The sequence below is a fragment of the Scylla paramamosain genome, unplaced genomic scaffold, assembly GCF_035594125.1.
Source record: "Scylla paramamosain isolate STU-SP2022 unplaced genomic scaffold, ASM3559412v1 Contig8, whole genome shotgun sequence".
Taxonomy (NCBI): Eukaryota; Metazoa; Arthropoda; class Malacostraca; order Decapoda; family Portunidae; genus Scylla; species Scylla paramamosain.
This window is the reverse complement of record NW_026973673.1, coordinates 130001-157315: the sequence shown is the minus strand read 5'-3', so window position 1 is coordinate 157315 and position 27315 is coordinate 130001. Positions and strand designations below refer to the sequence as shown.

General features: G+C 45.1%; 2 long non-coding RNA genes across 2 annotated transcripts in view; one reads left to right on the top strand and one right to left on the bottom strand.

Annotated features, from left to right (window-relative positions):
- Positions 1-455: 455 nt before the first annotated feature.
- On the bottom strand, positions 456-21339 carry LOC135096846 (uncharacterized). Its single transcript, XR_010265109.1, has 3 exons — positions 21002-21339; positions 1967-2061; positions 456-1796 (listed from the first exon to the last, which is right to left on the bottom strand). It is a non-coding gene; the product is annotated as an uncharacterized LOC135096846 (long non-coding RNA).
- Positions 12033-27315, top strand: part of LOC135096845 (uncharacterized) — a 23340-nt gene continuing 8057 nt past the window's right edge. Inside the window, exon 1 of the long non-coding RNA XR_010265108.1 lies at positions 12033-13525. This is a non-coding gene — a long non-coding RNA (uncharacterized LOC135096845). The remainder of the gene's footprint in view (positions 13526-27315) is intronic.

The following is a 27315-nucleotide window of genomic DNA, read 5'->3' as shown; positions in this document are numbered from 1 at the left end:
AGGATAAAAAGTGCAGGACAAAGAGGGGAGAGTTGCAGGATGAAAGAATGAGAGAGAGAGAGAGAGAGAGAGAGAGAGAGAGAGAGAGAGAGAGAGAGAGAGAGAGAGAGAGAGAGAGAGAGAGAGAGAGAGAGAGAGAGAGAGGGTTTAGTCTGGAGGTGGAAGCAATAATTTCATTACCACAGAGGCTGGAGAGAAGGTTTTATGAAGGCATTTTTCTCCCTCCTTTTCACTCGATAATTTCTTGCTTTTTCCTCTTCCATTTTGTCTCTCTCTCTCTCTCTCTCTCTCTCTCTCTCTCTCTCTCTCTCTCTCTCTCTCTCTCTCTCTGGTAATTTCATAGTGAAGAGGAAAACATGTACAGTAAACATGAAACTTTAACACACACACACACACACACACACACACACACACACACACACACACACACACACATCACTCATACCTTAATTCCCAAAAATGACCTCTGATTTTCTTCTCAAAACCACCAAAGCGATACCGTTGAAAATCTAAACCTTTCAAGCATCCCTACTTAATGATCTCTAAGAATTAACTCAATATATCTAAGAAGCAACTGAATTTATGTATAGCCACCTTCCCGAGTACAGTTTCCAGCCATATCACACATGAAGACTACCCAGCAGACCCCAGTAAGCGTCTCTCTCGTCCACCCGATATCCACTGGCCAGAGTAATACAGCAAACCAACCTGCAAAATCCCCCTTCCTTCCTTGGACACGCTCTAAGTAATCTTCAAGGCGTCGGTGGGGGAGGAAGACGCAAAAGACGAGGTTAGGGTGAGTTTGTTTCCACTGGTGCGTTTCACAGAGGCAGTGTCAGTTGTCCCTCACTTCTGATCTTTCACTGATGTTACTCTGTCCGTGTCAGGAGACGCATAGTAAAGGCAGTCTGTGGAGTGAAGTGTTGCCCTCATTTTGTTGTCTTTGTTGTTGCTGTTATGTTGCTGTTTGTAGCGCAATTGTAGGTGTGAAAATGGAAGTGGAAGAGGGGGGAAGTGTGTCTGTGTGGAGGGAGGAGGAGGAGTAGGAGAAGGAGGAGGAGGAGGAAGAGAAGGGGAGGGAGAGAGAGAGAAGTGAAAGAGCGAGAAAGAGGACAAGAACAAGAACAAGGAGAAGAAGAAGAATAAAAAATAAGAAGGAAGAGAAGGAGGAAAATAAAGAGTAAGAAGAGGAGGAAGAAAAGCAACAAAAGCAGAACACAGTATATGACAGCAACGGTGCATGATGTTAGAGACAAAACGATTCACTGATTAAGACCATCATAACTTATCACGAGAAGCGAATCAGGTGTTCTCGATATAAACAACTACAGGTAATGATGTTCAGGTGTTCTCGATACATACAACTACACGTGATAACATAAACCCGCCACACTGACAACAATACAAGCTTTCCTCCACTAAACCTCCTTTATAGTTGCTTCTACTGACGGAGGAACAACCCGAGCTGCATTGCCGGCCGGGAGTCAGAGTCACGGGCGGCGGCAAAGCGGTGGCCAGGGTGTGGGAATCGCCTGCTGCCAGATAATTATTGGCGGTAATTCAGGCGCCACGACCCGAAAGTTTACGTTTGCAGTTATTGGTTGGTGTAATTACGCACCTCCCTCGTGCCGCCCATTCCGCCCAGTAATCTCATCTAACAAGCCTCTGCTCCTCCAGCCTACACACTGCCTGCTCCTCTCCGCCCTGCACAAGCTTCCTACTCTTCTTGTGCCTCTTCTTCACTTCCTTTCACTCCTTCCCCTTCCTCAGCTCTCAAGGATGGCTGCATACTATCTCTTGGTGGAGGAGGAGGAAGAGGAAGGAAAAAAAAAGGAGGATGAGGAGAACAGACGCACACTAAGAGGACACAGATGACGCCAAAGAGATAATTAATACAAAGAATAATACAAAAAGAGAGAAGGGGGGAGGGACAGGGAGCAGATCTTAGGTAAGCCTTGATCCTTACCTCATTTCTATCTGAGCGACTTGTAATGGACACGTGGGCTTCTGTGTGTCAGAAGGATCCTGGAGACGCCCAGGTGTGTATCTTCTCGACGAGGTCTGAGGAGGGGAGGAGAAAAATGATGAAATTAATGCATCTAGACTCGAGACCTTGAATCTGATGAGGAGACGAGATAAAGAGGAGAAATATAATGATTATATAAGAAAATGAATGTCAGGTAAAGGATTAAAAGAATAAAAAAAAGAAGTGGTTGATGAAAGGAGTGAAAAAGTGATGAAATTAATGTATCTAAACATAATATTTGTGAATCTGATGACGATATAAAAGAAAAAAAAGGAATAAAATAATGATTACACAAAAAAAAATCAGGAAAAGGATTAAAAGAAATAAAAAAAAAGAAGTGGGTAACGAAAGCAGTAGGAAAGAAGGGACTGGAAAGGAGGAGGAAAAGGAGATAACTTTTCCTTTCCTGATAACGTGTTGGTTTTATGTGCACGTCACGTCACTCTGAAGGGAAAAAAATAACATTGAAAGAGAGAAAGTATTTCCTGCACCTCGTCTAGAATTCAGTGTGTGTGTGTGTGTGTGTGTGTGTGTGTGTGTGTGTGTGTGTGTGTGTGTGTGTGTGTGTGTGTGTGTGTGTGTGTGTGTGCAAGCATGTGTTCATTTAGCCCCGTAAACGTTGATATTACAAGCACTCATGCAGGAAAAGCCGTGGCGTTTAAGACACTTTTCCCTAAATTGACACGAAGCTCGCAGGAAGGAAATATTAAAGTGACTGTCATGCAGGTACGTCTGACATTTTGGCGTCTGGGAAGGAAACATAAAATTTAAAAAGGAAAAATGAAGAATAAAAAACGTACCTATTGTATATATACTACCACCTCCTCCCCCCACCTCTGTGTGTGTGTGTGTAATAATAATAATAATAATAATAAACGGTTTATTATTTAGGCAGTTGACAAACTGAAAATGTACATAGGGGGTGGGGAAAACTTAACATTAATCCTAAAGGTAAGTCTAATCTAGGAGGGAAATACTATCGATTGATGGCTCGCACCATGGTGGGAATCGCACTGAGTCTGTACCGGTCCGTGTGTGTGTGTGTGTGTGTGTGTGTGTGTGTGTGTGTGTGTGTGTGTGTGTGTGTAATAATAATAATAATAATAATAATAATAATAATAATAATAATAATAATTATAATAAACGGTTTATCATTTAGGCAGTTAACAAACTGAAAATGTACATAGGGGGTGGGGAAAAACTTATCATTAATCCTAAAGGTAAGTCTAATCTAGGAGGGAAATACTAATGTGTGTGTGTGTGTGTGTGTGTGTGTGTGTGTGTGTGTGTGTGTGTGTGTGTGTGTGTGTGTGTGTGTGTGTGTGTGTGTGTGTGTGTGTGTGTGTGTGTGTGTGTGTGTGTGTGTGTGCGTGCGCGCGCGCGCGTGCGTGGGTATAGAGTCCATTTTTACAAGCGTTTTATACAGACAGAAAGCACGTAATAAACTTTTCACTGTCGACTCAACGTTCCCTTTTCACTGTACTTTCCTCCTCGCCTCGCTCGTTATGCTCCATCCACGGCCCTTGCCTTCACTTCCCTCCTCGACGCTCTAAACCTTCCCCTCACACGTTCAATTTTTCTCTCTCCTCTCCAAAAGAATAATGAAAACACTTTACGAGGATTGCATAACATATACGTGCTTTTTTTCTCTCTCTCTCTCTCTTGCTACTGTTGCCCTCTCCCTCTCTTTCTCTCTTTCCTTTGTACCCTCTGGCCTCCTCCTCTTCTTTATCCTCCGTGTCCTCCTGCCCCAATAAAGCCGCTTACTTGTGTGACGGGGCACCTCATACAGATAGCGAGTCCCAGAAGTAGACAGTATCATGGTAGCAACTGGACAAGTCTCATTTCGAATTGGATTTTACGTCGCTTCTGTAATTCGGCCGCGTCTGTGTGGCGGTGCACCGAAGTTGAGCGCGGGGCAACAAAAGTACGAGGAGAGAGAGAGAGAGAGAGAGAGAGAGAGAGAGAGAGAGAGAGAGAGAGAGAGAGAGAGAGAGAGAGAGATTCCACCCTCTCTCACACGCCAGGCCTTTCCACTCTCCCCACCCCGCCCCTCACTGCAGGGCCGTCAGGTGTCACGTGTTGCGGGCCGCCAGTGTATTAGTCAGGAGTCGGTAATGTCACGGCCACTGGTTCTTCTTGAGTGTTGGCATCTTGATTAGTGAAGCGTCATTGGTGTCATTGCCTGAGTGTAGCTGTGGTGCATGTGTTCGCCCTTCGTTTGTTGGAATTTGAAGGTTTTTTAATGTTTCTTGTTTTTGTTTTGTTTTGTTTCGTTAATTTGTGTTTGTTTTTATCCTTCTATTTATCTGACTTCTATATCTGTTCTATTTATTTATCTATTATGAGTTATCTACTCGTTTACACAATTTTATTTTTTATTCAGGATTGTGTGATTAGTTCATGTGACTTAACTATTTGTCTATTCAAGTGACTTCTCTATCTACACATATGTACTTATTTCATTCACTCATCTACTTCGCATTCTACTATAAATGACAACTATCAATATTTTCAACACATCCATATTCTTATAAGAAAATATATATATACACAGCTTCATCATGCCCCCTTCCCCCCCCAAAAAAAAATCTTATTCTTACACTTTCTTTTATCGAGCTTCGCAGGATCGAGCAAATTGTTGTTTCTGTTCGTGGATTTGGTGAAGCGGTAAGACATTTCATAAGATTCTGAAGTACATTTCTTCTTCTTCGATTTATTGACAAAACTCAGGGTCATGCATGAATCTCGAGACGTCTGGTATACAATGTGCTTCTTGTCAGGAATCAGAGGAGGAAGATGATAAAGAAGAAGAAAGAGGAAGGAAAAATAAGACAAGAAAAGAAAAAAAGAAAAAAATAGAAAAAGAAGTGAAGGACGAGGAGAAGGAAGAAAAGAGGGAGTAGAAATAAGAGGAAAATACAAAGGAGGAAAAAGAAAAGAAAACAAAAACAAAAACAAAATTGAAAAGAGGCAGAAAAGAAAGAAAACAAATAGAAAAAGAAAAGTAGAAGGAGGACATAAAGGAAAAAAAGAGGGAGGAGAAACAGAAGAAGAAGAAGAAGGACAGTATCAACGAAGAACGAATCTTGTAAATCAACACCTGCTCACCACAAACATCTAATTCCCGCACCGGGCAGCAAAGAAAACGCAACCTGGGGAAGTTCTGTCGAAATGTCCAAGCAAAGCATTAAACATTCCACGAGTGCCACCAGTGGACAAGGTGACATGTGAGCTGAGATTACCACACTTCTTATGCTGCAGTCAGTGTCGGCCATGCACATTGAAGGGGTAAGGGGTGGTGGGTAGGGGGGACAGTGCAGGCTGAGTAAGAGTAAAGATCAGTTCAGTACTACAACATATACACTATTATTAAGCTCCTATTTTTACTCCCTGTTCTTCTCCTTCTCTTTTATACATCAGTAAAGGTCAATTGAATACTACATATAGTTCAGTATTATTAAGTTTCTATTTCTATTCCCTCTTGTCTTTTTCCTCGTCCTCTTCTTAATTATACTTTTTTTTCTCTTTTTTTTCTTTTAATTTTCTTTGTCTTTGTTTTTCTTTCCATCTATCAGGGAACTCTTTTTTTTTCTTTTTATCGTGACAGACTATGCCAGTCAGTACTTCCATAATTGTAATCTTGGTTGTATGAATCGGTGGAAAAAACAAAACAAAATTACTTTACGTTGCTTAGCATATCAGAAAAAAACTGAGTGAATTCCACCTTTGTGTATATTTCATCCACTCATGTAATTCTACCCATATCTATAATTCCACATTCCTGCTATAAACTCAATTCTGTATTCCAGCAACATGAATAATTCTAACCATACATATTTTATCCAAACTCACACTGAATACACGTACACAATAACAACACCAGCTTAATTTCAGCACTTAATAATTTAAACATTTACTGCGGTATACAACAATTCAGTGCACAAATAGCACTGCCTAAAATAATTTCAAACATCTACGAAACAAAAATAAATAAAAGAATAGCCCTTCCAATATTTAGCCAGTAAAGTATTTAGACGTGGCTGCAGAACAAAAGATACATCCCGGAGTGGTTACTTAAAGAATGACGTGTCTTGTAGCGGTGAAAGTTAATACAGAAGACGTGAAAGTTAATACAGAAAAATGTGAATGTGATCTGCTGAAATACACAAGGACGCAAACTTCTCCGCTATCCTGAAGGCACGCTGTAGGACACCCGTTGTCGCGGCAAAATATATCACGCGAGAAATTACGAGCAGGACTGGACTTGAAGAGGACAAGCTGCGGTATCGCTTAATAACGGAATCAACCTAAGCAGGATAATGCAATGAAACTTTTAATATCGCTCCGTGCAAGTTTGGGAAGCAGCGTGAAGAAGTTTCGGGGAGAATGATTTAATTATCAGATGACGGCTTGATGCTGGCAGACATCCATCCGTAAATACTAAGAGGAACAGAAAAATTGATAAAAAAAAAGACTGGTCCATATAAAAGCCAGGCTATATGTCACACGTCAATTACTAGGGTGCAGGTAATTATGTGAGAAAAAAACACCACTAGGATGCTTCAGTATAAAAATATATATACGTACACTGATACAAGAATTAGTTAATGATAAACTCTCCTCTACTGAATAAAAAAACGTGTGTGTGTGTGTGTGTGTGTGTGTGTGTGTGTGTGTGTGTGTGTGTGTGTGTGTGTGTGTGTTTGTGTGTGTATTCGAAAGTGACTAGCTAGTATTTGTATGGAAGCTTATATTACATCCTGAACATTTCGTGCTAATCATCGTTATCACACCAAATGAAGCGTTAGGAAGGCATAGTCACGTTTCACGCTTCGCCAATGATGAAACACCTCAACTTCCGGTAGTATTGTTCCTGATAATTGTAATATGACGCAGACACCACCACCAATCCCTGCACCACAATTGACTCTCACACCAACACGTAAATAAAATCACCTCTGTGCACTGATTTGTATCACTGCCCTCACACTGGACACGGATGGTCAGTGTGTGGTTGTTAGCTAGTTGTGTGAATGAGTGAACGAGCTAGGCTTCAGTCATAAGTGTTAAGTTGAAGTGCGCGGCCTGGCGCCGGGAGATCACCTACCTCCAGCCTTCTGTTCACACCTTCTGTGAATAAACACCTGCACTGTTACCTGCGTTTCCTGTGCCCCTGCTGGTCAAGAGTCGAACATGGCGCAGTGAGTAGGATCAGGACAAGGCTGCAGTGGGTACGGCGCAGAATGGAGAAGCAGTTGGAGGCGCTGGCTGCCCTGCTAGCGCGACAGTCGGAGCAGAGTCAGGCTCTGCTAGCGCGACAGTCGGAGCAGAGTCAGGCTCGCGAGGAGCGTTTAACCCAGCTGCTGGAGAGAGTGGGGACACAAGCTCCCAGTCGCACCACGGCGAGCAATGAAGGCGAAACCACAGCCCGCAGCACGTCTACCCAGGGCGCGAGGTTCCCGACGTCCGCCACCATCATTCCTCACTTAACGGCGTCAGCATCTTTACGTGAGTTCGACACGTGGCGCCATAAGTTTGAAGGATACGTAACCCTCGCCAGGATAGACTGTCTCTCCCTGGCTGAGCAGAGGGCGGCACTCGCTGCTGTCCTAGACGACGAGTGGACCCGTACACTTCGCTACGGGATAAGCTTACCGAGAGACGCGGAGTTAAGAACCATCCTCGATGCAATGTGTGAGTACCTGCGAAGCCAGCGCAACATCATCATGGATAGAAGAGACTTCTACTCCCGCGTGCAAGAAACGCAAGAAGGTTTTGACGACTTTTTATGTGCTGTAAAGGAAATCGCCAATTTCTGTGACTTTTGCGACCAGTGCATAAACCATCAGCTGCGTGACAGAATTGTCGTTGGGACACGAGACGAAGTGGCTCTGAAACGCATGCTGGAAAACAAGAAACTCACCCTTGAAAACGCCATAGATATTTGCAGAGCATCAGAGAGCGCTAACCAGTGTAGTGCAGTACTAAGGGGCGGCTCTCACTCTTCGAGCCATGGTGTGAACGCTGTCTCGAACTACAGGAAGGGCAGTTTCGGGGGCTCAAGCCCCACGGGCTGTTATCGTTGTGGCAAAGATTGTCGCAGTGACAAAAGGGGATGCCAGGCAATAGATAAAGTGTGTCGTAACTGCGGGAAAAGAGGGCATTTTGCGAGTGTATGTCAGCAGACAGTGAGGAAACGACGAGGAGCTTCGAGGAGTTCCTCAACTGTCTCTCCTCATCGCGGTGCAGGCCCGAGGCGGGGAGCCAGTGCCAGTGTATACCAGCTCTTATCAGGCGTATACACAAAGACGGTGACGGCACGACCTGCGCCCCAGGTGCTCATTACCGCCACACATCCCGCTGGAAGAGACAAGATTACGTGGACTCCTGACTCTGGGGCCGAAACGACCGTTATTGGCCTCGACACGGCAACACTCCTTGGAATCCCGCCCTCCAGCTTGGCGCCCGCTGATGGTGATGGACTTTATGCTGCCGGTAATCACCCCCTCACCTGTGTAGGAACTTTCTCGTCGCACTTGCAACTGGGCGACAGGGAAGCTGAGACTGTTGTGAGCGTGGTGAAGGAGGTGAAGGGGGCGCTGCTTAGCTGGTACGATTCCATCGTTCTCGGAATCCTCCCCGAAGATTTTCCGGCTCAAATCCGACCGCTACGCAGGGAAGAACAGCACACCGGCAACAGCTCCATCAAGTACCCGACCGCCTCGCAGCCACCTCTATCTACGCCCACAGAAGTGATCAGCTGGCCTCATTCCTACGACCCAACGCCACAGCAGCGTGCGGGGCACGCTGCTGCTGTGATCAAGGCCTTTCCCAGCGTCTTCGAAGCAAAGGAAGGTTTACGTGCAATGGCTGGTGGATCCATGGCCATCGAGTTGACAGACGACGCTCGACCCTTCGCCGTAACAGCATCTCGTACAATCCCTTACAATTGGCGTGAAGAAATTAAGAGCCAGTTGGAAGAGCTGCTTAACAAGGGAATCATCGAGAGTGTGGACTACCCTACGGCATGGTGCCACCCCATCGTGCCTGTCCCAAAAAAGACATCTGGTGTAAGGCTGTGTGTTGACCTGACACGACTCAACCGTTACGTGAAGAGGCCCGTGTATCCAGTGCGCTCACCTCATGACGCCATCGCCTCGATCGGGACCGGAGCAGTTTGGTTCACCACTCTTGATGCCAAGATGGGGTATTTTCAAGTCCCCATTAGAGAAGAAGACCAGGATTTAACCTGCTTCATAACACCTTGGGGTCGGTACAAGTTTCGGCGAGCGGTTATGGGTCTCGTCTCGTCTGGAGACGAGTATAACCGTCGAGGAGACCAAGCTCTCGGCGACATACCTAACACCATCAAGATCGTGGACGACATCCTGGCCTATGACTCCACCTACAGTGCGCACTTAGCCCATGTCATTCAGATTGTGCGGCGGTGTGACCAGCACGGCATCACTCTCAACCCACAGAAGTTTACATTCGCGGAAAGAGTGGTAGATTACTGTGGTTACTCTGTTTCTGGACAAGGCTACACGACAGACTCAAAGAAAGTTAAGGCAATCTCTGACTTCCCACGACCACAGCACATCACCGACTTACGATCATTCATGGGTCTTACAAACCAGCTTGGAAGCTTTTCTCCTGCTGTGGCTGCAGCTGCACAACCCCTCAGAGATCTCTTACGCCCGAAGAACAGTTGGTGCTGGTCTCCTAACCATGAAGAGGCGTTTGAGAAGGTGAAACAGTGTCTCGTCAGCCCACCTGTCTTGGCATACTTCGACCCATCATTACCAACGATGCTACAGACTGACGCCTCAAGGATGCACGGATTTGGATTCGTTCTCCTGCAGAAGCACAGTGACCAGTGGAAGATGGTGCAATGCGGGTCAAGATTTGTTACAGACACAGAGAGCCGCTATGCAGTAATAGAGTTGGAAATGGCTGCAATCGTCTGGGCAGTCAGGAAATGTGGCACCTACCTGAAAGGACTCCCTCACTTCGATCTAGTGCTCGACCACCGCCCGCTGATACCTCTCCTCAATAGCAAGTTGTTGGGAGAAATAGAGAACCTGCGGCTGCAGCGCATGAGGGAGAAGCTTGCTCAGTATTCTTTCACAGCAAGCTGGCAAAAGGGATCGACACACTGTGTGCCCGACGCCCTCTCACGTGCTCCAGTACAGGACCCAGTGGAGGAAGAGGATGCTGCTACTTCTGGTGACCTCGACCCTCTCCACTCAGCGGTCATCTCAGCGTTATCTGCCACCAATGAGGACGGCGTCCGCTTAGCACCACTCCAGGATCAGACTGTGGAAATGGTACGTGCCGCAGCAGCAAGAGACGGGGAGTACTGCTTGCTCAAGAACGTCATCATCGAGGGCTTCCCTGATCATTGCCACGACCTCGATCACCGCTTGCGTACGTACTGGCCGGTGCGCAGTCTGCTGGCCGTAGACGACGACCTGGTGGTTTACGGGCCGAGGCTTCTTATTCCTCACAGCCTCCGCCGAGAAACACTAGAGCGACTCCATGACAGTCATCAGGGGATGGAGCGCACCAAGCGACGGGCCCGACAAACGGTGTACTGGCCTGGTATGGACAGAGACGTTGAGAACGTCGTTTCTGGATGCTCACTATGCCGTCCACTCCTACCAAGCCAAGCCAACGAACCTCTCTGGCAGGACACGGACACACCCAGCAGGGTGTTTGAGTCAGTTTCTGCAGACTACTTCCACGCAGCAGGCCGTACATACCTCGTGTATGTAGATCGCTTGTCTGGGTGGCCTCACGTGTCTGCATGCTCACGTCCAGCATCGGCTGATCAGCTCGTTCGTGTCCTTCGGGGTGTGTTCGCCGACACGGGCGTGCCTGTTCTCCTGAGGACTGACGGTGGACCGCAGTTCACTTCTTCATCGGTACGGCGCTTCCTGGCTCGATGGGGGGTGGAGCATCGTGTATCTTCACCTCATTATCCACGCTCCAATGGTCACGCCGAGGCAGCGGTCAAGTCCGTGAAGAAGCTGATCCTCACGACCACACAGCAGGGACACCTGGACGAGGATGCGTTCGCTCGCGGGTTGCTGGAACTGCGCAACACTCCGAGGGCGGAAGGGCGATCACCAGCACAAGTCCTCTTCGGTCATCCTATGAGGTCCTGTGTCCCGGCTCATCATCGCTCATACGCTCAGCAGTGGCAGCGCGCTGCTGATGAGTGCGACGCCAAGGCAGAGCGACTGAGGAAGAAAGCGAAACTTCGCCACGACGCGTCCGCCCGTACTCTTCCTCTCCTGCACCTCGGTGGCCACGTCGACGTTCAAGATCACACGACAGGCCTCTGGGATCGCCTGGGTGTCATCGTGGCTGTTGGGCGAAGGAGAGACTACCTCATCAAGATGGGCAGCGGTCGCGTGATGTGGCGTAATAGAAGACACCTACGCCCACACAGACCTCTTGCTCCCCTTCCTGTCGAGCAGCACACCGCTCATGGCGGTGCAGCGCTTCAGCATCAGGGTCACGAGGAACACCACCATCCCGGCAGCCCGGAGCATCAGGGTAACGGGGTACACCGTGGCCGAGAGCAACCAGAGCGTCGAAGCAGCCGACAGCGTAGGGAGCCGAGACGACTGCAGGTGCGGTGGCACCGTAGCACCTACGATTAGTCGTACGTGTTCATTGTACGCTGTGTTTGTTTTGTGTATATGTACCGTGTTTTCTGTACTTCAATCATTGTAACTTTGTTTCATGTGTTACGGTAGCCATAACAAAGATAAGGAATCTTCCTTATGTCTCGGGGGAGGTGTGTGGTTGTTAGCTAGTTGTGTGAATGAGTGAACGAGCTAGGCTTCAGTCATAAGTGTTAAGTTGAAGTGCGCGGCCTGGCGCCGGGAGATCACCTACCTCCAGCCTTCTGTTCACACCTTCTGTGAATAAACACCTGCACTGTTACCTGCGTTTCCTGTGCCCCTGCTGGTCAAGAGTCGAACAGTCAGCTTGGCGGTTTCTTTGTCTGCACTGAGAGGTTTTCAAGGAGTTTGGCTTTAGCTAATAATATACTTCACTGTGTTATCAAGGTGTCAGTGCCGAGAACGAGGACTGGGAAAGTATACCGTAATATTCCGTTTCGTGGTTGCTGTAAAATGTCAGATGAATAGTGTATGTCATGTGGAAAGTTATACAATTGTAGCATATAAAAAAAAAAAAAAAAGAGCAATGGAGTAATGACAGAGTTCACGACGCATATAGATTCTGTCACTCATGCTACTACTTTGATTTATATTTAGTCACTGTCTTCTCAGTAATGAAGCTAATGTTATATATATAGGAAGACGTAGTATTCCATAGATTTCAAGATATCTCACATTGTTATCTTGTCTCTACTGTTTATCTGTCTGTTAATCTTTCTGTCCCTGTTCGCTTCTCTCTCTCTCTCTCTCTCTCTCTCTCTCTCTCTCTCTCTCTCTCTCTCTCTCTCTGGGATGGTGAATGGTATCTACTTACGTAAAAACTCCCGCGCGTGTCACCCTGAGCGTGTCGCCTTTCACCTTCCTTGCGGGCGACACGTGCGGCGAGGTGCAGGTGTACTAATGACGGCGGAAACTATTTTGCGTCACTTTTTGGGGAACAAGGCTTTTCACTTCGCTGGCGTTGCTTTAGGATGTTCATATTTCATAATTTTATAGAAAGAGTTAGGTTAATATTTTTACAACCTCCTTTTTTCTGTCTCCTGTTCCGGTTGACGTAAGTTCATTACTCCTACCTGCGTTTTGATCTGTGTGTTGCCGTAACGAGCTCCACGAGATTGCTAGGTGTGATGTTATTGTTGCGTTATTCCGTGACTAGCCACTTGCGTCATGCCAGCCACTTGTTCTTCGTTTGTTTTCATACGCGCACGTTCTGTTCTTTCCTTTTTTTCGAACCTTTTTTTTTTCTAGTGTTCTCATGGTCATTTTGTAACTGTTGGTACTGTTCTCTTCGATTACTGCTATTGACAACGTTGGGAACTTTCTTGATCTTTTTTTTTTATATATATATATTATTATTATTTACATTAATTTCTTTTCTAGTTCTCTAGTATATTGTGTTCTTTCTCTTCCCCTTTCTAGCCTCTCTTTCCCTTCTTCCTCCACGTGTTCTTCTTCTATAAACAACATGTGAATTTGTCTGCCCCTAATATATTAAAATTTTGTTTCGCTAGTATCTTGCATTCTTCCTTTTCTTTTTTCTTAGTCTCCCTCCTCCTTCTCCTCCTCCTCTTTCTTCTCTTTCCAGCAATTCCACGTCAAATGGGATGATCCTCTTCAAACAGGAGTACAAAACTGATCTGGCACCAACAAGCAATAGAGTAGCATCCCCACGTGCGCCGGACACTTCACCGCCACCCAGCTGTCCCGGCCCGCCAACACACCACAACAGCCTTCCCTGCGACAGCCTCCAAATTGCCCCCGGGAAGCAAAGGAGGAAACGTCCAGAGAGTGTATTTATTTTACGGTAGGTTCATAAAATCGGATTAAACAGTAACATGGATGTCTCTTTCACCTCCCGCTGTTGCCTTGCCTCTTCTGCTTCTATTTTTATCTTCTTCGTCTGCTTCTTTCTCTTCGTCGTTGTCGTCCTCCTCCTCCTCCTCCTCCTCTTCTCCGTCTTTTCTTTGTTTCCTTCAACTCCTGCTGCTGCTGTTTCTCTCCTCTCCCCCCCCCCTCTCTCTCTCTCTCTCTCTCTCTCTCTCTCTCTCTCTCTCTCTCTCTCTCTCTCTCTCTCTCTCTCTCTCATTTTTTTTATGTTCCTTCCTTCCTCCTCCTCCTCCTCCTCCTCCTCCTCCTTTTCTTCTTCCTCCTCCTTCTCCTCCTTTTCCTCCTCCTCTTCTTCTTCTTCTTCTTTTTCTTTTTCTTCTTTTTCTTCTCTAACACCGTCAACGTTTCTTCTTCCTCTCATATTTTTGTCTCTCCTCCTCCTCCTCCTCCTCCTCCTTCGGTTTTCATTTTCTTAGGACCAGTGTTGTCATATCGCTTCCCACCCTCAAAATGCCTTTAATTTCCACCTTTCTCCTCCACGCCTCCTTCCTCCCTCCCTTCTTCCCTCCTCCAGTGTGTCTCCTTCTCCACTCCAAGCCACACTCCTGCTTCTCCTCCCCTCTTCCTCCAATTTATCTTAAGAAGCCCTCAAGTAAAACATCTCTTTATTATTATTGAGGTTGCATTTATATTTTATACCTCTCCTCTATAAGTTTTAATTTATTTGAGTGAATGGTACAGTTTTCAAAGGTTTCTTTCTGATGTGGTAAACTATTGAACTTGTGCATATTTATATTTCATGCCTCTCTAAGTCTTCATTCATGTGAGTGAATGGTAAGGTTACTGACTTTTTATTTATTTATTTTATTTTATTTATTTTTTTCGCAGGGATCCTTCATAATAAATTTTCTCAACTGTAGTAAATTATCGAACTTGCATTTACATTTCATACATCTCACAGTCTTAACATAAGTGAGTGAATGATTAAGTTACACAACGGACTCCCTTTTTCCTACCTAGAGTCGTTCACAATTACTGGTCTGCCTCTTACACTTTTCTCACCGGTAACAATTCCACCTCCCGCGTCTCTAGTCTGGCTGTGATTGATCATGACGCTAAACTCCCGCATGGCCACCAGCGCTCGGAAGACAACGTCCCTTGAAGGTAACTGCTCAGGCATAAATTAATGGCTAAGCACGCACATATACATAATTTGTCATTTTATTCAGCTGCGCAAGTCTAGGTCCTCAGAAATCCTCTAAATCTTGCCTGCAGACATTTCTCATCACTCTGCTGCGTGTGGGAAAGGAGAGAGGATCTGAGGAAGGCAGGAAGATAGGAAGGAAAGGAATGGTGCACGAGAAGGAAAGGTGGCAGAGAGAAATGGAGGAAAATGAGAAGGAAAGAACATATGATTGAACTGGAGGGAGAGAAATGATGCCTGGGAAAAAAAAAAAAAAGGTATTGAGAAGAAAAGGGAGAAGAATGGTAAGAAGGGACATACAGTGCGATTAAAGGATAAATCTAGTAGGGATAGAAGGAATCAATGAATGAAAAAAAAGTACGAAGGAAGAGTAAAATGAAGAGAGACATGAATTAAAGAGAAGGAAAGTAAAAATGAAAGAGATGGTTACAGAAAGGATGAGGGGAAGGGAAGAAGAAAAAAGTAGGATTGGAAGAAAGGAAATAAAGCGTTAATGAAAGAAGAAAGACTAATATATATATATATATATATATATATATATATATATATATATATATATATATATATATATATATATATATATATATATATATATATATATATATATATATATATATATATATATATATATATATACACAAAAAGAAGAAAAAAATAAAGAATGAAGAAAAAGAAGGAAGAGAAAAAAAAAGAAGAGTAAAGAAAAGGTACGACAGTGAATACCTGCATGAATGTAGGAAGGAAGAAAGGTGTGAAACAAAGAAAGGAACTAAAAAAAAAAAAAAGGTAAAGAAAGGGGGAATATTTATATCTTCAATCCTTACCTTCCTCTTTCCACCTCCACCTCCATCACCTCCTCCTGCTCTCTCTTCACACCTCTTAAGCACTCAGTTGATTCTCACGTTTACCTTTCATCCCTTTGTTCTCGCCAGGCTTCCTCCTTGCACCTGCTTCACTCCCCATGCCAAAGCTCCAGCCCCTTACCCGCGCCTCGCTCCTTGCCAGCTCTCGTACAAACACGACTATCAGTTTACGTATAGTCTCTCAGAGTGTAAATTTGACATGTTTTCACGATATCAAGGGAAGGAAAATCGGTCTTTTCTGTTATGGGAAAAAGAGGGTATAAGGATTTTCTATTCTAAATCGTATTTAAATTTTTTTTTTTTTTTTTATTTAATGCGTGGCATTCTTTCCCTTCCATTCTCCCAGTTCACCAGTTCGTCGCAGCCTTCACGGTCGCAGCGCAGGGTAGAGGAACAGTTTCGTTTGTAGTATTACGTGTGTGTGTGTGTGTGTGTGTGTGTGTGTGTGTGTGTGTGTGTGTGTGTGTGTGTGTGTGTGTGTGTGTGTCCACCATCCAATGCACCTGATCATGTTTGTCCGCGGCAGAATGTCTCTGTGTGTGTGGCCTGCGTCAGTCTGTTTGTGATTGTAATTGGGACACTGAAGGTACAACGATGTTTAACATGTAAACTTTGCCTTCGTCCAATACTACAATCCAAAAGTGGTGGGGTCGTTCGATTTTCGAGGGAGTGGTTTACGCTACACCACTGGCACATAAAGGGGAGGGTTCCGAGCACGCGGCGCTTAATGACAGCAGTACGACAAACTCAAATAGGGAAATGTAAAAGGAGGTCATTGCTCATCTTTCCTTTCTGTTTTGTGTGGGGGAACGAAAATTGCCTGTCCTCGTCTGGCCTTGGTAATGTGATGTGTGCTTATACTGCTTACGCTGCAGCGACATTTTACGGTATTGCTGCTTTATTTATGATGTGCTGTTTGAAAACGTTGCTTCTATTCAGTTCATTCTTCCCCTCGTTCTTGTTCTTGTTACTTTCTTAATCTTGTTATTCTTTTCTTGTTCTTGTTCTTCTTCTGCTACCACTGCTGTAGATTTTTTTTTGTGCGTTCAACTTATATTTTTTTTAAGCCATTTTCCATTTACTATCCATACACGTCTCAGACACCGTTTTCTTGAATATTCAGCTGCTTTGTTCTTGTAGGGGCTCTTCATCACATGCAGAACAGGGATATTCACTTATATTTAGAAGGACAGCACTAGTACACATAAGAACCTTGGCCTTTCTTTACGTCTGAATCATGCATACCTGTCCACTGGCTCGTACTTGATGTTGAGTGGCGACTTTTAGTATATCACTCACTCCGATAACCAGCGCCTCCACATGCATGTCAAATTAGACGCAGAATAAGAGGAAACTTCACTCTTCATTCTGAAACAAAAGAGTTGAACCAAAAGAAAGAGAGAAAAGATAATAAAAAGACTCAGTTTGTCTCGTTCAGGCTGCTTTCCTCATCATGTCTGCATTCTCTTCATCTTTGCAAGGCTTTTTTTTTTTTCTTATTTTGTCGCGCGTCGTCTTAACTTTCTAACTACTTGACTTCGTAACGGCGTGTGTTGCTTTTCTTTCCTCCCACGACCCACTCATTCAGCAGCACCGGCTCGGGACGCCGCCATGCCGGACAGTGAGGCGGCAAACACGGGGCTTCATTTTCATAGCGTGTTAGCGGCATAAGAACTTGGGGAAAAAGTGACGCTTGGTGAAAAAAAAAAAAAAAAAATCCATGAAGTATTTTAATAGAATCTGTAGTGAAAAAAGAAACAGCGACGCATCATACAACCAAACTGATATTAGAGTACACGAATGCTTTTCCTGCCTGTGCTTCTCTCATCTCCCTCTCCCCTCCAAGAGAAAACATGAAAAAAAAAAAAAATAAATAAATAAGATGCCACTCACAATACAGCGAATGACCATCGTACCTTCCTTTCCCCTACTGGAGATAAAAAGAGAAAAGACATCCCCCATAATATTATATAAAGGAAAGGAATAAACTTCACCAGAGAAAGTTAAGACATATCTATACCTAAAACGTACCTAGCAAAATGTGTGCAAGGATGAATTTTTTTTTTTTTTTTTTTTTTACCTTTTCATCATTTTTTTTAATCCAATTCCACTAACTTTTAAACACAATTCTAGGGAACACAAAGTTTACACAAGTTTGCTGACCTTGATGACGACCAGACGTGAGCAGCCGCACCTGTTTCCTCCTGTTCTGACCTCGAGACAGTTAATTAAAGGTGTGGCGAGAACGTACAGTTTATTTGAGTTCACTCCTACATTGCAAAGAACGAGGTTAAAGATAACAAGATAACCTAACCGTGCATTTTTTTTTTCATTTACGTAAACAATAACGAGATTTATTGTTTTCTTTGATTACCAACTGGCAGAGGAGGAGGAGGAGGAGGAGGAGGAGGAGGGAGCAAGATCGGAAGGAAGAAGACAATACCAGAAAGCGAAAGCGAGAGAGAGAGAGAGAGAGAGAGAGAGAGAGAGAGAGAGAGAGAGAGAGAGAGAGAGAGAGAGAGAGAGAGAGAGAGAGAGAGAGAGTCGGAGGATGCTACTATGTTTAATTAAGAGCTGATATATGTGGCCGTTTAAGAGAGTTGGCGGGAGGACTGAGGGAATAAAGCGAGAAGACTTGTGGGTAAAGAAGAAGGCGGGTTGAGGAAAGTGGGTCATGGGAACACAGGGAAAGTTGTTTATTAAAGGGAACTATTGGAGGAGAGGCAAAAAATGTCGTGTCGTCTTAATAAATGGGGAGAGGGAAGGAGGCTGGGAGAGGAAGAGAAAGAAAGAGTGGGGGAGAGAGGAGGTAAGAAATGAGAGAGGAAGAGAGACGATAATAAACAAATTAAAAGAAAAATGAACGCGTGGGATGAAAATGAGAGAATAAATAGAGAAAATGAGAGAATAAATAAAAAAAAGGATGAAAATATGAGATGAGATAAAAAAAAAAGGTGTAAAGAAAGAAATATATAAAATAATTTTAATTTAAAACAAAAAAAAAAAGATGAATAAAAAAAAAACTTAAATTAGCAAACTTCAAAGGAAAAATGGACAGAAAAAAAGGCAAGGTAAAACACACACACACACACACACAACTATAACGCACTTACACACCATAAAAGACCCAGTTGTTCATTTTCCCACACTTTTTTATTCACTCCATTCAACTTCCATTTATATTTTTTCACCATGGCTTCGGTTTGTTCTGTTAACGCGCCGAACCCCGAAGCGAGAGCAGCGAACACAAGCAAAGGGGAATAAAGTAAATCAACGCGGAACAATCGCTTACAATTTCACGCATAACATAATTAAGGGGAGGGGGCGAAACAACGAGCGGCGGAGCGAGCGTGGGAACAGAAAAGTGGTGAGGGGAGGGAAGGGGAACCGCGCGAGGAAGAAAAATAAATAAACGAATAAATGTACGAGCATGCCGCTGGTACGGAAATATTTGAAATGATGATGGTTAGGAAAAAAAAACAAAAAACAGGAAATGTATGAAAGAAAATATATGTCGCGTGGTTATTTAGTTAAGGAAATGAAACTAGAGGAATATTGTTAGTAGTAATATGAAGATGATTTTGATGATGATGATCTTACTTTTTACCACCACCACCACCACCACCACCACCTCCTCTCGCTGCAGTCATAAAGGCCTCACACAGTTACCCGCTCATCACGCACTCAGCTATACGTGAGTCATAAACATAATGGGCAAGACGCCTGCTAGGGACTCCCCCACTGCCATTACCAGAGAAGGACAGGAAAACGAATAACTCCGTGAAAAGAAGTATCGGAAAAGAGCGCAAGAAGACGTGGAATATAACTCGTTATTGCCGCCGGAAAAAAGAAAAGCAAGAAAGTTTCTAATTTGATCAACAAAGTTGTTGAGTACCTGCACCGCATTACTTTTCTCTCGCTTTCTTTTCTACACTACCAGCGTGACGCCCTCCACGCTCCTGCCACCCACCCCAACCACTTCACACACATTAGAAAAACTGACCAAACAACACAACTCCACTCGTCTGCAGAGAGAGAGAGAGAGAGAGAGAGAGAGAGGGTGGGGGGGAAGGGAGGGGAAGAGAACCGTATGGGAAGGGATGAGGGAGGAATGGCGGTGAAAGTAAATGAGAGAGGGCTTGTACCCATAGGTAGGTAAGGACAGGCAGGAACAGACTCTGTTAAACATCACGGAAGTTGTCCTTTGTTTATTTAGCACAGGACACTTCCCTGTTGTTTGTCTGAACAAATATCGCCAACTAACACAACAGCAGGCGCCATCCTGACCACGTGGTTCTGATCCAAATGTTGATGTTATGTCTACTGTACGTCCGCTGTATGTTAGCCGGCAGCACCTCCAGAGGCAGAGAGAGGAGAGAGGGAGTGACGATCGCTGAAAGTGACCGCGTCCTGCGAGCCCTGACGGCCGACGGAGGGTCGCAGCGTTAGTGTGTGCATAGACTGAACTAATTATAAAACTAAGTGAAGTAATGTCGCTGTTTCACTGATACGAAACACAGTGACGTATTGTTAGTCTCTCCAGTAATCAGAGACCAATCACCACCACGTTACTACACTATCCCTTAAAGAGAACTCTTGTTGGTGTAAATAAATTGTATATATGGACTTGATTCAAACTTTCTTTGAAGCCTACTCATATCACGCTACCTTTGAATCACAAATGTTCCTGCTGCTGGCGTGACAAACAGCCGAGTAGGGGAACAGGCTGCGGCCACCACACCAGTCCATTAATAAATAAAACCAGTATTTCCTGTTCATGTATTTTGTCTACGTAATGAAACAGCGGAGGGAAGCATCACGTACACAGACAGGCACACATTAGTCTCGCCATCAGTCCTCCATCAACAGACAGACTGACTGACTAACTGACTGACTGAGTGATTGAAAGACGGACAGACAGACACAGATTGCTCTCCACCAGTCCTCCATCAACAGACTGACTGACTGACTGACAAAGACGGACAGACAGACAGGTGGTGTACTTGTACTTATCTGCTCAGCTTCTCAACTTACTGAACTGCAACCTCAATCACATAACTCTCATCATCACAGTGTCAGGAAAGTTAAAATATAGCCTCATTTGTTGTCAACCTCTCTCTCTCTCTCTCTCTCTCTCTCTCTCTCTCTCTCTCTCTCTCTCTCTCTCTCTCTCTCTCTCTCTAACGTCACATCACACAGGTCATTATATAGATGAAATTTTTGAAATATACACACATTTCACAATAATTAGTTTTCTATGGCAAGTTTACATAAATAGTTCAATAACAGCATTCAAAACCACAAATTACTACCTTTCATTACGTGTGGAGCTTCAATCTCAAATAAAAACCATTATATATATTGACTCAAATAAGGTAACACTCACCTAGGATACGAGGAGCAGGGGAGAGCAGGCGAGGAAGAGAGGGGAGAGGGTGGCAGGCAGGCGAGGGAGCGGGGAGGGAGAGGAGGGGAGAGAAGGAAGGCCTGAAGCAGGGAGGTGAAACAAGCGAACGAGTGACTGCAGTTTGCTGATTACAGGAGTACACACACACACACACACACACACACACACGACCATCTCTATAAACCCTGACAACTGTAGCGTCACCATCACCACTACCACCACCGCCACCGCCCCCACCACCACACCACCACTCCCAACTACCACCACCACCCCAACCCTCAACCACACCCAACAACCACAACACCTTTACGTCCGCTATCCCCACCACTATTACTCAACCACCACCATCCCCAAGAACCACAACCACCTTTACCACAAGCCAGTCACGTTCACCATCACTACCAACACCCCCTACAACCATTCCAACCCCCACCCCTGCAACTACCACCATCATCACCAGCCAGTCACGCCATCATCCTAGTCATCCAAACCACTTCCATCCTCAACAACCACACACACACACACCAAACACCACCACAACCACCACCTCAACCCAGTCACGTCCGCCATAGCCACCTCCACCTCCCTCTCCACCTTCCTACTCTCCACATCTCTCTTCCACTATCCACTCTTCCCTATCCACCAACAGGCCAGCCATATTCACATCCACCTCTCCCTCCACACCGTAGTCCACCACAACATGCCCGCCGAGGACAGACGCAACACCACTTCACCGCCGTAACACAACCGGAGCTCCACCCGTCACGTCAGCGGGCGCAGGGCGAATGGCTGAGGAGACGGCGAGGAGAGAGTATCACGTGACTTGAATACTTGGCGCTGATTGGTGGAAGGTGTGCTGAGGTAATTGTCACTAAGAACAGAGCCACTCTCGCAATACTACTTGTAATGATACAAAATAATAGAATCACGGTTATATTAGCAGTAGAAGACACTTACCAATACACTGTGAGGCAAGAAGTAAGGACAAATGAAGGATACATGAGCTTTACGAAGAGTAAGAAAGAAAACGGAAAAATAGAACGCTCTGATTGGCAGTCGGGAAGCAGGTCACCACCACAGCTCTCGTATTTATTGAGGCTTATGTAGACTTGAAAAAGCGACTTGAGTCTAATGAAATAACGTAATACATATAGTGCGGGTGTTTTCACCAATGAGAGACAGGCTAATGGGGGAAATGCAACAAGGCATTCTCAGGCATCATAAATGCACTTGTTTTTTCATGAAGCATGAAGCAAGGTTATGTGCCTGTGTTCTGAAAAGCTTTGCTCTCTCACCAGACTATTTTCAAAGGCCACAGAGATAATTACACGGGTTTTCAAGATTGTTTCTCCCGATGATGCTGTAGAGACCGTATCAGTCTGTCACTAGAACCTTACAAACACCCTGAAAATCTGTGTAATTTCAACTACAGCCTCAGGAAAGTAGTCGGGTTGCGGGCAGAAATGTTTCTGGATATTGTCTAGAGTCTCTCTACACATCTGTTGTGTTTTGCTTTACTCTGCGAGAAATGAACGTGTAAGTTGTGTGATGCGGGAACGGCTCGCCTGGGTGGACCTCCGCCTTCTTTCTTCTTCCTGGGCTCGCTACGTACTGGAGTGGCGCCGCGCGGCACTAAGTGATCCAAGCCTTACAGCAAACACTTAGCAAATGACTCATTACATTTTTTGTGTGTGTCAGTGAAGGAAATGTACAGGCACGAGTAACACACCAATACAGGGCTTATCATTATACAATTAACATTTCTCATCATTTTCATTATCTTCATTATGCACATCACTGTCATCATTATTATCACCCTCCTCATCCTCCTCCTCCTCCTCATCATCATCATCATCATCACCACCATCACTGTCGTCACCATCTTCACGAGGTCATCGCCATTCTTTCTCGTCCTTCTGGCAGTGATGACCCTAATGACTACACTGAGAAATGGTCTTCATCCGCGGCCATTATCAACATTAATACCATCACCATCATTATCATCACTTACGACCATCATCGTCATCATTGTCATCACCATCATTCATTCTTATCATCCTCATTTTTTTTTTATTGTTCCTAAACCCACCAAAACCATCACCACTACCACCACCACTATCATCATCATCATCATTATCATCATCATCATCATCATCATCATCATCATCATCATCATTGTTCGTCATTATCATCCTTAAGTCTTATGTGAAATTTTTACAGCGCAATGTTGATTACGAAAGAAGCAAAGGAAAAAGAGAAGAGAAGGAAGAAAAAGAGGAAAAGGAGGAGGAGGAGGAGGAGGAATAGGAGTAGGAGGAGGAGGAGGAGGAGGAGGAGGAGGAGGAGGACAAGATGTTGGGTGATTATGGCCATAAGAGAGAGAGAGAGAGAGAGAGAGAGAGAGAGAGAGAGAGAGAGAGAGAGAGAGAGAGAGAGAGAGAGAGAGAGAGAGAGAGAGAGAGAGAGAGAAATAGCTTCTTTACCTCTCTCCCCTTCCTTCTCCTTCCCTTTATTCCCTCTCCCTTAACTCTTTCCCTTCCTAATTTCTACCCATTTCTAATTACTCCACTCCTCTACCTTCGTACCCATCCCTGCCCTCCCCTTCCAAAACCCTGACTCCTTTCCCTTAATTCCTCCCCTTTGCTCCCCTCTCATTCCTCCCTTCTTAATCCACCAACTCTTACAACTTACCCTTGACCCCCCTTATCTTTCACTTCCTCCCCCTTAACTTCATCCCTTAACCCTTTCCCTCTTGACCGCCTTCCGCCGCGCCCCGTGACTCACGCCGCACTCACCGCCATGAACTATATTCTGAAACTTTTTTCGTGCCGCACCTTCACTGCACTCAAAAGTCTCTGCATACAATACAGGTTTTATTGACACACAATCAAGATTTTTACATTATTAAAGGATAAATACTCTTGAGAACCCGCTAAGCGTCTGTGTGGCCTCGGGAAACAGTCTTCATGAGAGAGCAGAGCGTTTTCAAGGTTGTTTTTTACGGTTCTAGTGACAGATTTAACAATATTTCTGCATTACTAGCAGGAGAAACACTCTTGAGAACCCGGCTAAGCGTCTCTGTGTGGCCTTGGAAAACAGTCGTGACGAGAGCCGGAGTGGTTCAGAACACGGGGACTGATATTCTCAAACGTTCCGCCGTCTCATCTCCACAATTTGCAGTCTGCTTTACTGGAAGTTTTTGAGCTTTCCTTCATTCACGATGCTAGTGGTAAAGGAAGGTGACCAAGGGATACCATACATCGTACTTGTATGCTCTCTGTTACCTTTTTCGGTCCGTGGAATTTTGACAGGCTATAGTGGAAGTTGTTGCGGTTTTCAAGGGTGTTTTCATAGTTCCAGTGATAGGTTAACAGGCTGTGATGGAAGCTGTTGGGGTTTTCAAGGGTGCTTTCATGACTCGAGTGATAGCTTAACAGGCTGTGGTGGAAGTTGTTGAGGTTTTCAAGGGTGTTTTCATGATGCGAGTGATAGTTTAACAGGCTGTGGTGGAAGTTGAATTAGCAGATGACACAAAGTTAGGTGGTAAGGTGACGTGCGATGAAGACTGCAATGAACTTGAGGAGGAGCTTAACAGACTGACGGAGTGGAGTGGTGAGTGGCAGATGTCTGCCTCTGTACTTGCAAAAAATAAGTTTGGCAGTGGAGAGAAGAATCCAAACTTTAAGTACCACACACACGCTCTCTCTCTCTCTCTCTCTCTCTCTCTCTCTCTCTCTCTCTCTCTCTCTCTCTCTCTCTCTCTCTCTCTCTCTCTCTCTCTCTCTCTCTCTCTCTCTCTCTCTCTCTCTCTCTCTCTCTATATATATATATATATATATATATACTCGTATATATATATATATATTGGAAACTCCGCCATCTTTATCGCGTGGTGGCGGGGAGGCATCCCCTCCCTGCCCCGCCCCTCGCCTTGCCGCGCCGCTGATTGGTGGAATCAGCCTATCCTTGCCTGAGTGCCACGTCTCCCATTGGTCGGCGCCGCGAAACTGAGACATCTCTAACCCTGTACTCTGTCCACGATCGCCTGAGGCACAAGCCCCTCCCTCACGGCGGAGCGTGGCGGGCCCTGGATTCTGTCCCCACTGGGTGGCGGTGTCCCGAGGTGTGGCGGAGGGTTTGACATTGTTTTGGTGACGTGATAAACACTGCCGGACACCTCACTCTCCTACACACACTTTCAAGTTATATTATATTTATATTGCAATTACAACAAAAGAACAAACAAGTAAATAAATAAATAAATAAATAAATAAAATAAAACAATAAAATAAAAACATGCAGTCGTGTTGACAGGAACTGGAGATTTTTTAATATACACAAATTTAAAACATTTAACTTCAAAACTGATGAAAGGCAAGAGGAGCCTGCTCTCAATAAACAGCATCATAAGCAAAGCAGGACGGTCTGCCCCTCATCTTTCATTCTAACACTGTACTTCCTTCACCCAAACTTTGCCCCCCCCCTCCACTCCCTTCCATCCCACCCAACTAAGACTCTCTTCCTTCACTCAAACTGTCTCTCCCCTCCCCCCCTACGTTATCTTATGTTACTCTCCTACACACTGGTCTGCCCTTCACGTGTTACTGCTAGTCCCTCCAGTCCCTCACCCAGGCCGAATGCTTCCTTCCCCCAACCCCTCTCTCTCTCTCTCTCTCTCTCTCTCTCTCTCTCTCTCTCTCTCTCTCTCTCTCTCTCTCTCTCTCTCTCTCTTTCTCTCATATATATATATATATATATATATATATATATATATATATATATATATATATATATATATATATATATATATATATATATATATATATATATATATATATATATATATATATATATATATATATATATATATATATATATATAACAATTAGTAACTAAAAAGCGCGTGAGCAATGCAAGGCGTGGTTGAGGTGGCATGAGCGACGCAGCCTGTTGGGCCAAGGCAAGCCACAGGCCTGGCCGGCTGAGGGTTATGGTCCCACTGGGAATTAACGCTGGCTCTGCCGCTCTCTTTACCACGTTTCAGGTGAGGGGTTGCATGTTTACAGTCCAGGTGTCCCTAAGCATCTCGAGATGACTAATATCATTCTCTCGGCCGCCCACAAATTTACAAGTGTATATACTCGTCACTCCGTGTCTTCTTGTCATCAAGTGCTAACGATGTGATGATAAAAAAAAAAAAAAAATTGACGATCTATTTCTTACTTTTTAAAGAGCATAATAGCAGCTATCAAAAAAAAAAAAAGTATGTCTACAGATGACAGTTCGTGTACAAGACATGCAAACCTACGTCCACTCATCCAGAAATGTATCTAATCTTGTTAAGTTCCCTATTAAATAGTCACTACCACTGGATTACTGTTTCTCTCTAGTCACACACGAACAAGCGCATATTCACGGGCAGCAAACACGCAAGGTACACTCAAATACTCCGGAGCAAAGCTGCCTCATCTTGTTTCATTGATCAGCCCACTCTTGCACACTTTCAAACTAAAGCCACTTTTCATTTACCATCGACGATTTTATATTCGAATCAAAATTTAAATGACGTTTGAGAACTTTCGGCCAAAATTCGTTGAGGGCCGTGACGGCCTTGGGCGCCGCACGGGGGGAGAAGGTGGCTGTCGGGTCCGGCCTAGGGCCCAAGGCAGAGAACTGGCAGCAGGTCCTTCTTTTCCTTTGCGGCCTCAAGCTTCAGTAGTAGTCGTCCACTTGCAGCGCCTCACACTAGGCAAGGGGTCGCCATAAGCAAGAGATCAATGTCTGCCACTCACCAGATGTTGCCCGGAGGGGGGGAGTCCTTATGGGGAGTAAGGGCTCTTTCCATAGAGTCTGGTGGAGGATGTGTACGGGTCCCTTGATTACGATGACGCCGGGCTGAACAACTCGCCATGAACGAGGGCACGCCGTGCACCATGCACCAGACACTGGCAGTACGAGGGGTCCTTTAGGGGAGAAAAGGGCTCACTTCATGACAGTGGTTGGGGAGTGGTGTGTGGCGGGTCATTGCTCATGGCGACCCGTGTGAGGCGCGGCAAGGTTGCATCGTCACTGCCCTCACACCCAGGGACTGGGGTGGACCCTTGGGGAGGAAGGGTTCGTCCTGGTACCTATGTAGGTAGGTAGCCAATGTCGTATAGCTATCGCCGCGCCCGCATCGTTATCGTGGAAACTCGCATCGTTATCGTGGAATCGCATCGTTATCGTGGAAACTCGCATCGTTATCGTGGAATCGCATCGTTATCGTGGAATCGTATCGTTATCGTGGAATCGTG